Here is a 14,975-nt window from a genome sequence, read left to right as displayed (position 1 = left end):
CTACCCAATGGTACTCCCACACTGCATCACTTAACCGGAAATTTTATTGCAAAATCCGCATTTATCCAATTAGTCGAAAAAAGCCAATTTGGGGGGATGCCTAGTGAAGACCCTCATTCCCACATGGAAACTTTTTGTGACTATTGTGATGCAATTTCACAAACCGGAGTGATTCAAGACCAAATTCGAAGGGTCTTATTTCCTTTTTCTCTAGTTGTCACCGCAAAAAAATGGTTGAAAAGCTTTGATAAGGCTACTCTAGGAATTGACTCTTGGAATAAGTTGGCGCTAGCTTTCTACAAAAAATTCTACCCTTCGGAAAAGACTAACATGCTAAGAGCTCAAACTACGAGTTTTAAGCAAAGGGACGAAGAATCTTTGTATGAAGCTTGGGACCGATTCAAAGGAATTTGTCGCTCATGTCCTCATCATGGACTTAGCGAGTGGTTCTTGGTACAACAATTTTGGAATGGTCTTTATGAAGACTCAAGAAACATTCTCAACATGGGATCAAATGGTATGTTCACCGAAGTTGACGATAATCAAACTTGGAACAAGATTGCGGAAATGGCGGTCCATAATTCACAATATAGTAGACCTCGCAAGCCTCAAAATCACCAAAGCATCATGTTAATGCCATGATGGCATCTTCATCAATCCCAAGTGGGATATGTGAGAATTCTGGAACTTTGGGACATGACCAAAGTGAATGTAGGGGAACAAATGAGCAAGTGAATGCTTTTCAAGCATACAAAAGTGGTACCCCTTATTCCAACTATTAGAATGAAAACACCAAATTCCACCCAAATCTCTCATACAAAAGCCAAAATGTTCAAAACCCTCAACCAACATACACCCTACCTCCCATGAGAAACCAAAATCAAAGACCCTTTTTCAACCAAAACCAAGGTTATCAAAATCAAACTCCATACAATCAACAAAATGACCAAGGTTTTGATGTTCAAAAAGCGGTCCTCCAAATGCAAAAGAATCAACAATAATTTTTCACTCAAATGCAAAAAGATAGCCAAGCAAAAGACATCACCATCAACAACATCCTAGCCCACACAAAAATGTTGGAAACTCAAATGACCCAACTAGCATCTTCAAACTCTCAAAGACAAAAGGGGCAATTACCACCTCAAAGTAATCCCCCAAGACATAAAACGGTTAGTGCCATTCACTTGAGGAGTGGTACGAGATATGAAGGACCAAAGAAGCAAGTTGAGGATGAAGTTGTGGAAGCTAGTGATAAGGAAAAAGTTGTGCAAAACTCTAGGGAATAAGAACCCACCAATCAAAAAGTTTCAAAGAAAAGGCCAAGGAGAAGGAGCCCATTATGATTAGACATCCATTCCCGAGTCGTCAAGCTAAGCCTATGTTTGATGACCAACTTGGAAAATTCATGGAGATTGTGAAGAATTTAGAAGTCTCGATTCCTTTCACGGAATTGATCAATCACGTTCCGGCCTATGCAAAGTACATGAAGGACATCCTTACGAAGAAGAAATCAATCCGGAAGCTTGAGACTATTGTCTTCACTAAGGTGAGTAGTGCCATCCTTCAAAGGAGTTCACCTCCGAAACTCAAGGATCCGGGAAGCTTCTCCATTCTATGCACTATTGGTGACACTACAATCAACAAAGCTCTATGTGACCTTGGGACAAGTGTTAGTGTCATGCCATATTCGGTTAGCAAAAGGCTAGGAATGGGAGAACTCAAGTGTACCAACATCACGCTTCAAATGGCGGATAGATCAACAAAGACATCTTTAGGGGTATGGGAAGATGTTCCCGTAAGAATTGGAAAATTCTTCATCCCGGTGGATTTTTTTATTGTTGACATGGAAGAAGACTCCAACATTCCTATTATCTTAGGAAGACCTTTCTTGCACACTGCGGGAGAGGTGATCGATATTGGCAATGCTATGAACCAAGACCATCACATCTAAAGTTTACACGTACTCAATCATTTTAAGTTCGTGTGAACTTACAGGTTGATCATCTTTGAGGTTAGTGATGCGTGTTATTTATATGATGTTTTACATCCCATTTTACACGCATTTCAGAGCTCATTCTTGTAGTTTGTGCTACATTTCTCCCTATTTCCGTCTACTTCCGTATTTTGTACATTATTGCAGAAATGTGAAGAATTCAACGGGAAATCAAGCCAAATCCGTCCCCGAGTAAACTGCATTGCAAATGACGTAAAGGAATAACTTAAGGAACGAGCTTGGTGCGCAATCCAAGGCCCAAAAGACAAGTCCACGAGTTTCAAGAAGTCAAGTAGCAGCTCCATTAGTCGATCGACCATCACCTTCAGTCGATCGACCAATGTTCGAGTTCGAAGCTCTTGTTTCTTTGAGGAGCGATCGATTGACCAGCCTTATCGTCGATCGACAGATTGCTATCCAGACGAGAATTAGAAGACCGATAAAGCGCAAGCCCATGATGCTAGGTTTAGGAAATAAGATGTTACGTTATTTGCTATATAACGTAACATAAAACATTCAGTTTGATCATCCAAGTTTTTACGACAATTTCACACAGTAACTTTCAGTTTGATTGATCGAGTAATTAGGGTTTGGATCATCGTTTTAGCATTGGAATTCTGTTCTTGTTCTTAATCTTTCCTCCGAAATCTCGGTATTCCTTCGCCTAATTCCAGTTTATTGTTTTACTTTCATCATTAGTATAGATTTGCTAGTTAGTATCCCGAAAGCCAATTATCGTATTATATTTTGTTTGTTATTTACTTTAAGCATGAATTGATGAATCGTTATTAGTTTTATTGTTGTTATCACTTTCATCATGAGTAGCTAATTCTTTAGTGCTAGGATGTAGGCGATTTATGGCATAGGCGGCAATAGATTTTACACGGATTTTGTCTCGCGTGTTGGTCGATCGATCGACATTGTCGGTCGATCGATCGACTCGTAGGGTTTTATTTTTTCGTTTTAATTGAATTTAATCTTGTGTTTAACGAATCGAATGCATGCGACCAGTTAGATACCTATTTTGTGACCGACCCATTAGATCGAAAGATAGGGAAAGTTATTTGACCATCAATTAAATCGACTAAACTGTGCTAAGATCGAGAGATAGGTATAGTTTAGACCGTTAGTCACTTTTCAGGACGAAAGTTAGTATTAGTGACATTAGGGACCTATAGCGAGATCGAAAGATGCTATTTGTTAAGAGTAGACCGAGAGGACCTCTTTATCTCCCGCCTAACCTGTGTTTGATTCAGACCGACTTTGTTTGCTGCCGGCGAAGCTATAATGAACCGACCATCCTAGTACCCTTCTTTTATTTGTTTAAATCGTTTATTTAGTTTATCATCTTTGTTCACTTTTAGCAGTAGACCAATTCAATTCAACCCCCACAATAGTTACCTCGGACTGAACTTAAATCAACTAAAATTTACATCTGCCTCCTTGTGGTTCGACCCTGTTACCACTAGCCTAGGTTAGTCTTAATAGGAATTATAAATTTTATCTTTGGTACTCACAACGACGGGTATCAAATTTTGGCGCCGTTGCCGGGGAGGCAATAGTCCTAATTTTAGTTGTTTTTATTTTTAGTCTTTCTTAGTTTAAGGGACATCCGTTCCTTAAACTTTTCTTATATTCTTTTTGTAGTTTCTTCTTATGCGCTGGTCACAGGGTGGAGAATTAGTACCGTTGAACCCTGAGCTTGAAAGATCCTAGCGCGAGTTGAGACGAACACAAAGGATACTACCGACAGAGGAAGAGCTGAGTATTCTGTCAAGCTATCACGAGAACGAACTGTTCGAAGATAATCCACCATCTTCGCCCATTTCCACTTCTTGGCCGACACGATTACTTCTCGGAAATTCCGGTCATGGCCGAGGAAGCAAGTATAGCTAGTTATTCGAGCCGACACCGATAACTTATATAAGGGGTTCGAGCTACCAGGTGATGCCAGGAAGTTCGAACCAAAGCCTGCCTACATCACTATGGTTGAGAGAAACCAATTTGGGGGAGCTGCAAATGAAGATGCAGCTAAGCATATGGAGACCTTTATTGACTCATCTTTGTTCCATACCCCCACCAGTGGCGTGACCCAAGACCAGATCAAGGAGACTATGTTCATCTTCTCCCTTCGCGATCTTTGCAAGGGAGTGGTATAGAGATACGGACCGAGCCGTTCAAGGATCACGATTGGAATACATTGGCATTGGCGTTCTACAAGAAGTACTTCTCCGCTTCAAGGACGATCGCTATTAGAGCTCAAATCACGGGCTTTAAACAAGGGCGAGATGAGAATTTCCACGAAGCATGGGTCCGATTTAAGAAGTGGGTGCGAACCATACCGCACCATGGGTTCGAAAAATGGAGTTTGTGCAATCATTTCTACAATGGGTTGTACGACGATCAGAGGGCCATTTTGGATCTTGCAGACTAACGGGAGATTTCTTTGAAAATTTGGGAGCAACCAAGGGGTGGAAGATCATTGACGATCTAGCTACCCACAAGGCCGAGTATGGGAATTCTAGAGGGAACCGGAGGAGAGCTGCTATTTGAATCCTCCTCTCGGCTGCGCTTGAGGCTCTTACCGCGAGATTTGACAAGTATGAGCTAGGAGGAGCTTCCAAAGGTGGGATGTACCAAGTCAATCTTTGTGTCGACGGTCCCTTCGTCGTGAAAGGTGTGGAGGTGAGGGCCATGTCTCGAAAAACGCCTAGTTCCTTTGAATCTTGTCTTGCCTTTCAACACTATGGCGGACCAACACCTACTATGAGCCGAACACCCACCCGAACTTGAGTTGGAGGAGCCAAAATGTCCTTAACCCAACTCAAGCTCCGCCGCAGCAACAACCCTATATACCCCCTCATCAAAAGCAACAACAATATCAGAAACCTCCTTATGTGCCACAGCAGCAACAATCGCAGAATTCTGAATTTTCTGAGCTTAAGAACCTGTTGCTAAAGGAGTCCCAAGCAAGAGAGGCCGGGATGAAGTTACTAGAGAGCCAAATTGCTCAACTGGCTAGCAAAAGTAACACTCGAGCTCCCGGACACTTACCTACTCAACCGGAACAAAAGGAGACCCTAAATGCCATCACCTTGAGGAGCGGGTCCACCCTTGATGGTCCTGCCATGGTCGAGGACGCTGTTGAAAAAGATGAGCCGGAAACAAGTCAAGAGAAAGCTTCAACGAACAAATCAAAGGAAAAGACGTCTGCCAGGTATTTCAGTCGATCGACTGATATACCTAGTCGATCGACTTAAGCACGGGTTACAGGAGCTTCTGGAACTGTTCATCTCAGTCGATCGACTGAGGAGAGTGGTCGATCGACTGAGATCGCTGCTGATGCTGAAGAATTTCGTCCTTTAATGCCAAATAACCTACGAGACCACTTGTTTCGGGGTACCACGGTCCCGAAGATTTTAGGACAAGACCCGAGTGCTGATGGGTCAGTCCCGGTCCCGAAGTTCGACCCAATGACGGTTAATGGTTCTCATTTGAGATGGTCTGAGGAGGGGTCTAGCTTCAACAAAGAGAAGGTGACGGACTTTCAGCCTAAGTCCAAGGACGCCGACGCGCGTGAATTGGAGGAGAGGGCTGAGGTACTCCTCACAGCCCCATATCCGGAGAGACTCGTGCCGACGAAGGAACAGGTATCTTTCAGTAAGATTGAGAAATTTATCCATAGTCTGAATGTACAAGTCCCCTTCCTTGAGTTAGTTAACCAAGTGCCCGCTTATACTAAATTTATGAAACAACTGTTGTCCAAAAAGCGGTCACTTGAAACAGTGCACACTGTCGCACTCACCAAGGAGTCTTGCTCCTATCTGTCTCACACTGCGCCCCATAAGTTAGAGGACCCGGGTAGCTTTTCTGTTCCTTGCAAAATAGGTACCTTCTCAATTGATAAGGCATTGTGTGACCTAGGGGCTAGCATAAGCGTCATGCCCTTGAGTTTAGCTAGGAGGCTTAAGTTGACCCGGTTTACTATCACAGACATGACAGTTCAAATGGCTGACCGATCTGCGGTCGAGCCTATAGGAGTCCTAGAGGACATACCCGTCCAAATAGGGAAGTTTTTCTTCCCTGTTGACTTTGTTGTCCTTGACATGCCTGAGGATGCCCATATACCGATCATCCTAGGAAGGCCATTTTCGCACACTTCTTTGGTGCGATTATTGACGTAGGCTCGGAACTTTGACCTTCAAAGTTGGGAAACATTCTATCATTTTTGCCCAACCTGCTAAAAAGAAGGATCCCATGTGGCACATTACTTGTAATACGGTCTCGAAAAGAAATCGTACTTTGTGCTTCCCTGAATTGCTGTCCCTATCACTCTCTTTGTGTTAACCCCTCCGCCCAGATTGGTAGCAAGAAGGAGGAAGAATCTGTTGTTTAAGATATTGCAGGAGCTGGTTTGGGGAAGGAAGTGCTACAAGTTGTGCCAGCTGTAAAGAAGCCTATCATTCAAAGAGGAGGCCTTGGATGCCTAAGCTATGGGACTGATGAGGAAGTGGAAGATGAGCCAACCAAGGTGAGACGGTCTGACTTGGATTCCGTTGAACCCAACGAAATTCTTGATTGGGGAGCTGACAAAGTTGATCCGTTGAGCCCTCCGACTGTCGAAGCTAAGAAGGGTGCAGCTGATGAGATGAGCACTATTGAGGCTACCTCTAGTAGCCAGAAGCCGACAAAGTGGGCCATACCGTGGTCCTTCTTGATCAACTATTAGTTGATCGATCTCGTTATAAACTTCATTTTATTTGCTTTGTTAAGATATTTTTATTGTTTTTTTTGTGTGCGCGAAAACTTCGCTTTTATTTTGTTTGCTTAGGATTTTCAAGTACTTTAGACTTTTTTCTGGGTTTTGTGAAATTTTGGGAGCATATTATTGTGTACTTGCAGGTGTTTAGAGCTTGTTAGCTCAAATCATTGAGCAAAAACGAAGAAATAAGGAGTACAACAAGATGCTTTCGATCGATCGTGGCCATCATGGTCGATCGACCGAGTTGCGCTTTCCAGGAGCTTCGTTCTGTTCATCTAGTCGATCGATTGCCCCTATAGGTCGATCGACCGTAGACATCTTCTGTGCACTGTTCACGACCTCTCCCTGCTTGTGTTTGGTCGATTTGCGGACTTAAGGGAGTTTTCTACTCCACTTTATTTTCCGTCAAATTATTTATCTCTTCTATTTTCTCATTTGTGCACAATTTTACCACTTCAAAAATTGTTTTCTCAGTCTTATGCGTGGTATTTTTGTCTTTCGGGCACTCTTATTGGTAGCATTTGCTAGCTCGAAACCTCCTAGCTCATTTTGGTTTGGGAGGTTTCCTTTCTCGCGCTTAAAGTCTTGTGAGTTCCATATCTTTCCTTTGTGTCTTGCTTGTTTATTTTCTCGCAAATTCCCATTTCTCTTTCCTTCATTACATGATTTTGCACAATGAGGACATTGTGCGATTTGGTTTGGGGAAGGGTTTTGCGTCGCATATCATTTGCTTGCATTCACGTTCAATTTTGTTTTGCATTGTTTATTTCATTTCTCTTATATATACAGAAAAATTCAAAAAAAAAATTGAAAAATTTCAAAAAAATTCCATAAAATGCACGTTTATTTTAGCATATAGGTCGAGTCGGAACGGTAGTATTTCTATGATGATTTTGCATTTGCACCTGTTTTGCCTGAGCCTTGCTAGATTAACATGTTATTAGTAGAATCGTATATGCATATCTACGAGTTTTCGTTACATTCTTGCTGAACTTGAGACTTGACTTTGATTTTTGGCAAACTACATCATATTTCTGAGAAATAGAGCCTATAACTAGTGACATTCATGACCGGTTTAATTAGGAATGTGAGTAGTACTCCTTATGAGACATGTTTCCTTAATTTGCATGAATATGAATTTGATCTACTTAATACCTGTATGCATTTGGTTTGTGGTTTGTTGACACATGTGGTAGAGGTTGCCTTTTCTCATTTTACCCATGAGCTTCACACTGCCAAAAATAGCCTTTTTGTCCCATTACTACATCCTACATTTAGCCTGTCCCTCGTCAAGCTAGTAGTCTGTGTTCTTGGGATTGTTACTCGTTTTTGGTGGCATTTGCTCTGTTGAGATGATGATTGGAAAATGAAAAAGGAAAGAAAGAAACAAAAGAAAAAGGAAGAAAAAATGAAAAAAAATTGATTCGAAAAAGAAATGAAAAAAGAGGTTCTGTACTATTTAAGCAGTCGATCGACTGCCAAATATGGTCGATCGACTGAGATTCGAGGAAGAAGTCAATTCGCATAATTTAATCCTTATCTTTTGGCGATTTTTGCTCCCATGTTTCATTGATATCCTATGGGGAGTTTATTAATTTGATAGTTTGGAGATTGTGAGTTTTGTGCTTGCTATAGCACCGTTTCGCTTGATTATGAGCAAGAAGTTGGATGTTGCCACCTGGTTCCGTTTTGGTACTAGCTTGATCACCTGTACCTCCACTTTACCATAAAATGTTTTGCCTCTTCTTACCCATACCTCACATATCCCATATATACCTCGGCATGTGTCATTGGTCATCTGTTTGGTTGGAATGCGTATGCACGGTCGTAGAGGTCATTTTTATATTTTATTCTTTGGCATGTTTTCATAGGTCGTAGTTAGGTGAGAGTCACTACAAAATTAATTCTTTCTATCTTACATATATATCACTGTGCTTAATGAGTGATTTGAGCGACCCGCGAGAGTCAATTTGATAAGTCTCTACGGTTGACGGCTCGTGAGTCTTTAACGACCTCATAACTCGTTTGCATGATTCACGTTACTAGTTGATTGTTGGTTGTGCATTAAATTGGTTTAGGCTTAACAGTTTGTATTTCGCTCTGAGATTGAACTCGTTCCATTAGGTCATTAGATCGAGTCTAGTTCTTGCTTGGGGACAAGCAAGGGTTTGGTTTGGGGAAGTTTGATGCGTGTTATTTATATGATGTTTTACATCCCATTTTACACGCATTTCAGAGCTCATTCTTGTAGTTTATGCTACATTTCTCCCTATTTCCGTCTACTTCCGTATTTTGTACATTATTGCAGAAATGTGAAGAATTCAACGGGAAATCAAGCCAAATCCGTCCCCGAGTAAACTGCATTGCAAATGACGTAAAGGAATCACTTAAGGAACGAGCTTGGTGCGCAATCCAAGGCCCAAAAGACAAGTCCACGAGTTTCAAGAAGTCAAGTAGCAGCTCCATTAGTCGATCGACCATCACCTTGATCGATCGGCCAATGTTCGGGTTCGAAGAAGCTCTTGTTTCTTTGAGGAGCGATCGATCGACCAGCCTTATCGATCGATCGACGATTGCTATTCCAGACGAGAATTAGAAGACCGAGAAAGCGCAAGCCCATGATGCTAGGTTTAGGAAATAAGATGTTACGTTATTTGCTATATAACGTAACATAAAACATTCAGTTTGATCATCCAAGTTTTTACGACAATTTCACACAGTAACTTTCAGTTTGATTGATCGAGTAATTAGGGTTTGGATCATCGTTTTAGCATTGGAATTCTGTTCTTGTTCTTAATCTTTCCTCCGAAATCTCGGTATTCCTTCTGCCCTAATTCCAGTTTATTGTTTTACTTTCATCATTAGTATAGATTTGCTAGTTAGTATCCCGAAAGCCAATTATCGTATTATCATTGTTAGTTATTTACTTTAAGCATGAATCAAGAATCGTTATTAGTTTTATTGTTGTTATCACTTTCATCATGAGTAGCTAATTCTTTAGTGCTAGGATGTAGGCGATTTATGGCATAGGCGGCAATAGATTTTACACGGACTGTCTCGCGTGTTGGTCGATCGACGACATTGTCGATCGATCGATCAATGACCTCGTAGGGTTTTATTTTCGTTTTAATTGAATTTAATCTTGTGTTTAACGAATCGAATCCATGCGACCAGTTAGATACCTATTTTGTGACCGACCCATTAGATCAAAAGATAGGGAAAGTTATTTGACCATCAATTAAATCGACTAAACTGTGCTAAGATCGAGAGATAGGTATAGTTTAGACCGTTAGTCACTTTTCAGGACGAAAGTTAGTATTAGTGACATTAGGGACCTATAGCGAGATCGAAAGATGTTATTTGTTAAGAGTAGACCGAGAGGACCTCTTTATCTCCCGCCTTACCTGTTTTTGATTCAGACCGACTTAGTTTGCTGCCGCCGAAGCTATAATGAACCGACCATCCTAGTACCCTTCTTTTATCTGTTTAAATCTTTTATTTAGTTTATCATCTTTGTTCACTTTTAGCTGTAGACCAATTCAATTCAACCCCCACAATAGTTACATCAGACTAACTTAAATCAACTAAAATTTACATCTACCTCCTTGTGGTTCGACCCTGTTACCACTAGCCTAGGTTAGTCTTAATAGGAATTATAAATTTTATCTTTGGTACTCACAACGACGGGTATCAGTTAGCCTCAAAGAAACGAACTGTGGTGTCATATTGAATTATTCTCGGGGCTTGAGAAAGCATAGTTGAAAGCCTCGAGAATACTTCATGTGCATCACAAAACTTGACACATTACCTTTGTAAAGCAGGATCCATTGAAAAAATCAAAACATTTTTAATTGAAGCGGATTCCTTTTGATAATTTGAAAAAGCCTCCCTTACATCGGCAGTGGCCCTAGTACTAGGCGAAGGGGGAAAGGGATCGACAAGGTAGCGTAATTTGCCATCACCTGCGGCAGCTAATTGTAGTTGTTCTTCCCAATCTTTAAAATTACTATCGTCGGCTTTTAAAATATTTGTCCATGAATGAATGTAGCCATGAACCTCTAGCTATAGTGACGGTTTGACTAGTAGAAGCCATCGTGATTACTACAAAGGAAATAAAGGAAAGATTAACATTTATCGTTTTAAATATTTTAAATTGTGAAACCTTTTTAACAAGTTCCCATTTATATAATGATCTCCCACTGAATTATATAAATGATTCCAAGATCCAATTTTATATAAACAAGGTAATATTAATATTACTAAATAATATTTAATATTTGAAAATAATAATATGATAAAATAAATATTAACAATAATATTAAAATTAATAATAATACCCATATTTATAAAATAGTAATATTATATTAACCATTTAATAATGTAATAATATGGTCTAAATAACAATTATTAATAATAATAGTAATAAAATATTAATCTAATTTTACCCCTTGTTAATATTAATATTAATTACCTGTTAATATTTTGTTATTTAATATTATTTTCTGTTATTTAGACCATTTATTTGGTTTTTTAATATTATTTAATTATTATTAATTTATTAATAATATGACTGATCGATTTATTAACATGGTCTAAATTAATGTGATTAATTTAGGTAGTTTGTTGATTTTTATTTGATAAAAATTGCTAAATAATGGTTATTTTGTAAATAAATATTGATTTAATTTTTGGGCTCGAATTTTTTGAATTTTTAGCTCCTGAAAATCGTTACAAAATGTACAAAATTTTATTTTAAGTCATTTCAATTTTTATGGTTTAATTTAGAATTAAATCGTAAAAATTGTCGCTTTACCGATTAAATTGTGAAATCGTTTTAAATAAATTTTAAAAACAAAAATTTTCACTTACATGGCATTTTTCGTGTAAGACCAGAATGTTCATGGCTTTGAAATTTATTTTTCCATAAATTTTTAAATTAAATGGAATTTTTGTATGATAATTGTGAATTATTATATCATTTTTGTCATAATTGCGTTTTAATTCCCATATAAATTCAAGATAATTGTTGAGAATAATTATTTTGATATTAGACCAGATTAGTATGATGAGTAAGTCTTAAAATTGTTTTAAGAATTGATTATGAATTTTTATTGGTAAAAATTCCGTCAAAGCAGCTCAAATGATCGTTGTTGGTAAGTTAGACGATTTGGCATGTCATTTTCCATAATGCATTTGATTATTCATTTGGATGAATGTTTTTTTTAGCATTATAATTATATAATTTTTTTCCTAATATGGCCATAGGTAGAAGTTGGTATTTCCCGTAATGTAAGGGAATATCGACTTGTTTTGTAATTAATTGCGATTTCGTATCGCCTAATTTGTAATTAATTAATAGTTTTTATTTTAATTTTATTACAAATTGTATAATAGGGTATTTTTATGTAATTTAATTATTAGTAATTAGATGAAGCGACTAAAGACGGAGTTTTCATGAAGACGGTGTTTTCGGAAAGGCGTTCCGAAATCCTAAAGAAGGAGGCCAATTTATGAAGACTCAAGGGACCAAGGAGTTGGTTTCTGATATGTAATAATTTTAGTTAATTAGATTAACTAGGTGGCCATATTAGGACTTACTTGTTTACATTTATGCATTCATGCCAAATCGTCACTACATGTTTTATTTTTGTTGTTATCGATTTAATCGTCTAGCATTTATCAATTTAGTTCACTTAAAAGTGATAGACAATTAGATTGATAAGATCTCTCACATTTATTTAAAATTGAGATTAAACCTTACCAAATAATAGCACCTATGAATCCCTTCTTCATTAGAGGTATGTTCGGATCACCGAGGTACACTCTTTTTACGTTGGGTAAGTAGGGTAATAAAGGTTATTACACGTGAAAATTGGTTGGACTCAACGGGATCAATATGTGTTGAATCGGTCCACCGTGCCCATATTTATTCTAGGCCTAAAAGATAGATTTTAAGAAAATCCGGCAACCAAGAGTTCTAGTAGTAGAATCAGTCAAAATATTGATTCACCAAATTTATATAAATATGGGTTGTATCGGTCCACCGTGCCCGTATTTATATAAAATTGGATCTTAGAATCATTTATATAATTCAGTGGGAAATCATTATATAAATGGGAATTTGTTAAATAGTTTCACTAGTTAAATATTTCTAGACGATAAATGTTATAGACAAATATGTTTTAAAAGCCGACGGTAGTAATTTTAAAGATTGGGAGGAACAACTTCGATTAGCTGCCGCAGGTGATGGCAAATTACGCTACCTTGTCGATCCCTCTCCCCCTTCGCCTAATACTAGGGCCACTGCCGATGTAAGGGAGGCTTTTTCAAATTATCAAAAGGAATCCGCTGCAATTAAAAATGCTTTGATTTCTTCAATTGATCCTGCTTTACAAAGGTAATGTGTCAAGTTTCGCGATGCACGTGAAGTATTCTCGAGGCTTTCTACTATGTTTTCTCAAGCCCCGAGGATAATTCAGTATGACACTACAGTTCGGTTATTTGAGGCTAACCTCAAAGATGGACAACCTATAAGTTCACACGTACTTAAAATGATTGAGTACGTGGAAACTTTAGAGGGGTTGGGATGTAAGATCCCTAGCGAACTAGTGGTGGACCGAGTGCTCCACTCTCTCTCTCACGTCAAAGGATTTACCCAATTTAGGGTAAATTATAATATGACAAACATGAGAAAGAGTTTACATGAGCTCCATTCTCTGCTTGTGCAAGCAGAGAAGGACATCGGATTGAGTGGGAGTACAAGGAAAGATGTGCTTGCGATTAACGTGAAGGGGAAGAAGCAGGTTAAGAGGAACGCAGGTAAGAAACCCGTTCAGGTGGAGGGCAAAGGTAAAGCAATTGCGAATTGCTCTACCAAGCCTAAACCTATAATGGGCAATCCTCTTAAAGATACTTTTAATTATTGTAATAACAAGGGACATTGGAGATGTAATTGTACAAAGTAATTGAATGACATAAAAGATGGCATTCTGAAGCCGACATGTAATTTCTCAACCGAATCTTTTATGATAGACATAAATTATGCTTCAAATACAACTTGGGTATTAGATACTAGTTGTGGTTCTCACTTGTGTAATCATTTGCAGGGCCTAAAAAGCATAAGAAGGCTAAACAAGGGTGATGTCGATCTCCGAATGGGATACGGGTCTAAAGTAGCTGCCGTCTCAGTAGGAAGTTATGTGTTTAGTTTAGCTTCGGGGTTGAAGTTGCATCTTAATAATTGTTATTTTGTACCAACGCTATCTAGAAATATAATATCCGTATCTGTGTTAGACACAGAAGGGTTTTCCTTTGTAATTAAAGACAAGTGTTGTACTTTTTCCCTTAATGGGATTGTATATAGTCAAACTATTTCAATCAATGGTATTTATATTCTAGACACTTACAACGATGTTTATCATTTAGATAATAAAAGACTCAGAACAGGTGATCCCGATCAATCTTATTTATGGCATTGTCGATTAGGACACATTAACGAGAAACGCATTAAAAGACTAGTGTTGACTGGTATAATTAAACTTTTAGATTTCGAATCATTTGGTACATGCGAATCTTGTCTTCTTGGCAAGATGACTTGTTCACCTTTTCTAGGAAAAGGATCTCGAACTAGTGAGTTATTGGGTTTAATACATACCGATGTGTGTGGTCCAATGATAGTCACTGCTAGAGGTAATTATATTATTTTATTACTTTTACCGATGACATGAGTAGATATGGGTATATCTACTTAATGAGGTATAAAAGTGAAGCTTTTGATAAGTTCAAAGAGTTTCAGAATGAAGTAGAAAACAAATTAAATAAGAAGATTAAAGCATTACGATCAGATCGTTGTGGGGAGTATTTAAGCAATGACTTTAGAGATCACCTTAAAGACTGTGGTATTGTATCTCAGTTAACTCCTCCTGGCACACCACAATTAAATGGTGTGGCTGAAAGGACGAATCGAACTTTATTAGATATGGTTCGATCGATGATGAGTCAAACAGAGTTACCTAAGTCATTCTGAGGATTTGCCATTTTATCTACTGTACAATCACTTAATAAAAGTCCCACTAAAGCAACTAACAAAACTCCATATGAGATATGGAAAGGGAAAGTCCCAAATCTGCAATACATGAAAGTATGGGATTGTGATACTTATGTCAAGAGCAAGTCTGACGATAAACTTGCACCTCGTTCTGAAAAATGTATTTTTGTAGG

The 14,975-nt window shown here is 38.5% G+C and overlaps 1 non-coding gene across 1 annotated transcript; it reads right to left on the bottom strand.

Annotated features, from left to right (window-relative positions):
* Positions 1-330: 330 nt before the first annotated feature.
* LOC141635214 (small nucleolar RNA R71) lies at positions 331-437 on the bottom strand. The gene has a single exon (XR_012539916.1). It is a non-coding gene; the product is annotated as a small nucleolar RNA R71 (small nucleolar RNA).
* Positions 438-14,975: the final 14,538 nt, after the last annotated feature.

This window comes from Silene latifolia, chromosome Y (assembly GCF_048544455.1).
Source record: "Silene latifolia isolate original U9 population chromosome Y, ASM4854445v1, whole genome shotgun sequence".
Classification (NCBI taxonomy): Eukaryota; Viridiplantae; Streptophyta; class Magnoliopsida; order Caryophyllales; family Caryophyllaceae; genus Silene; species Silene latifolia.
This window is presented reverse-complemented; position numbering and strand designations above follow the sequence as displayed.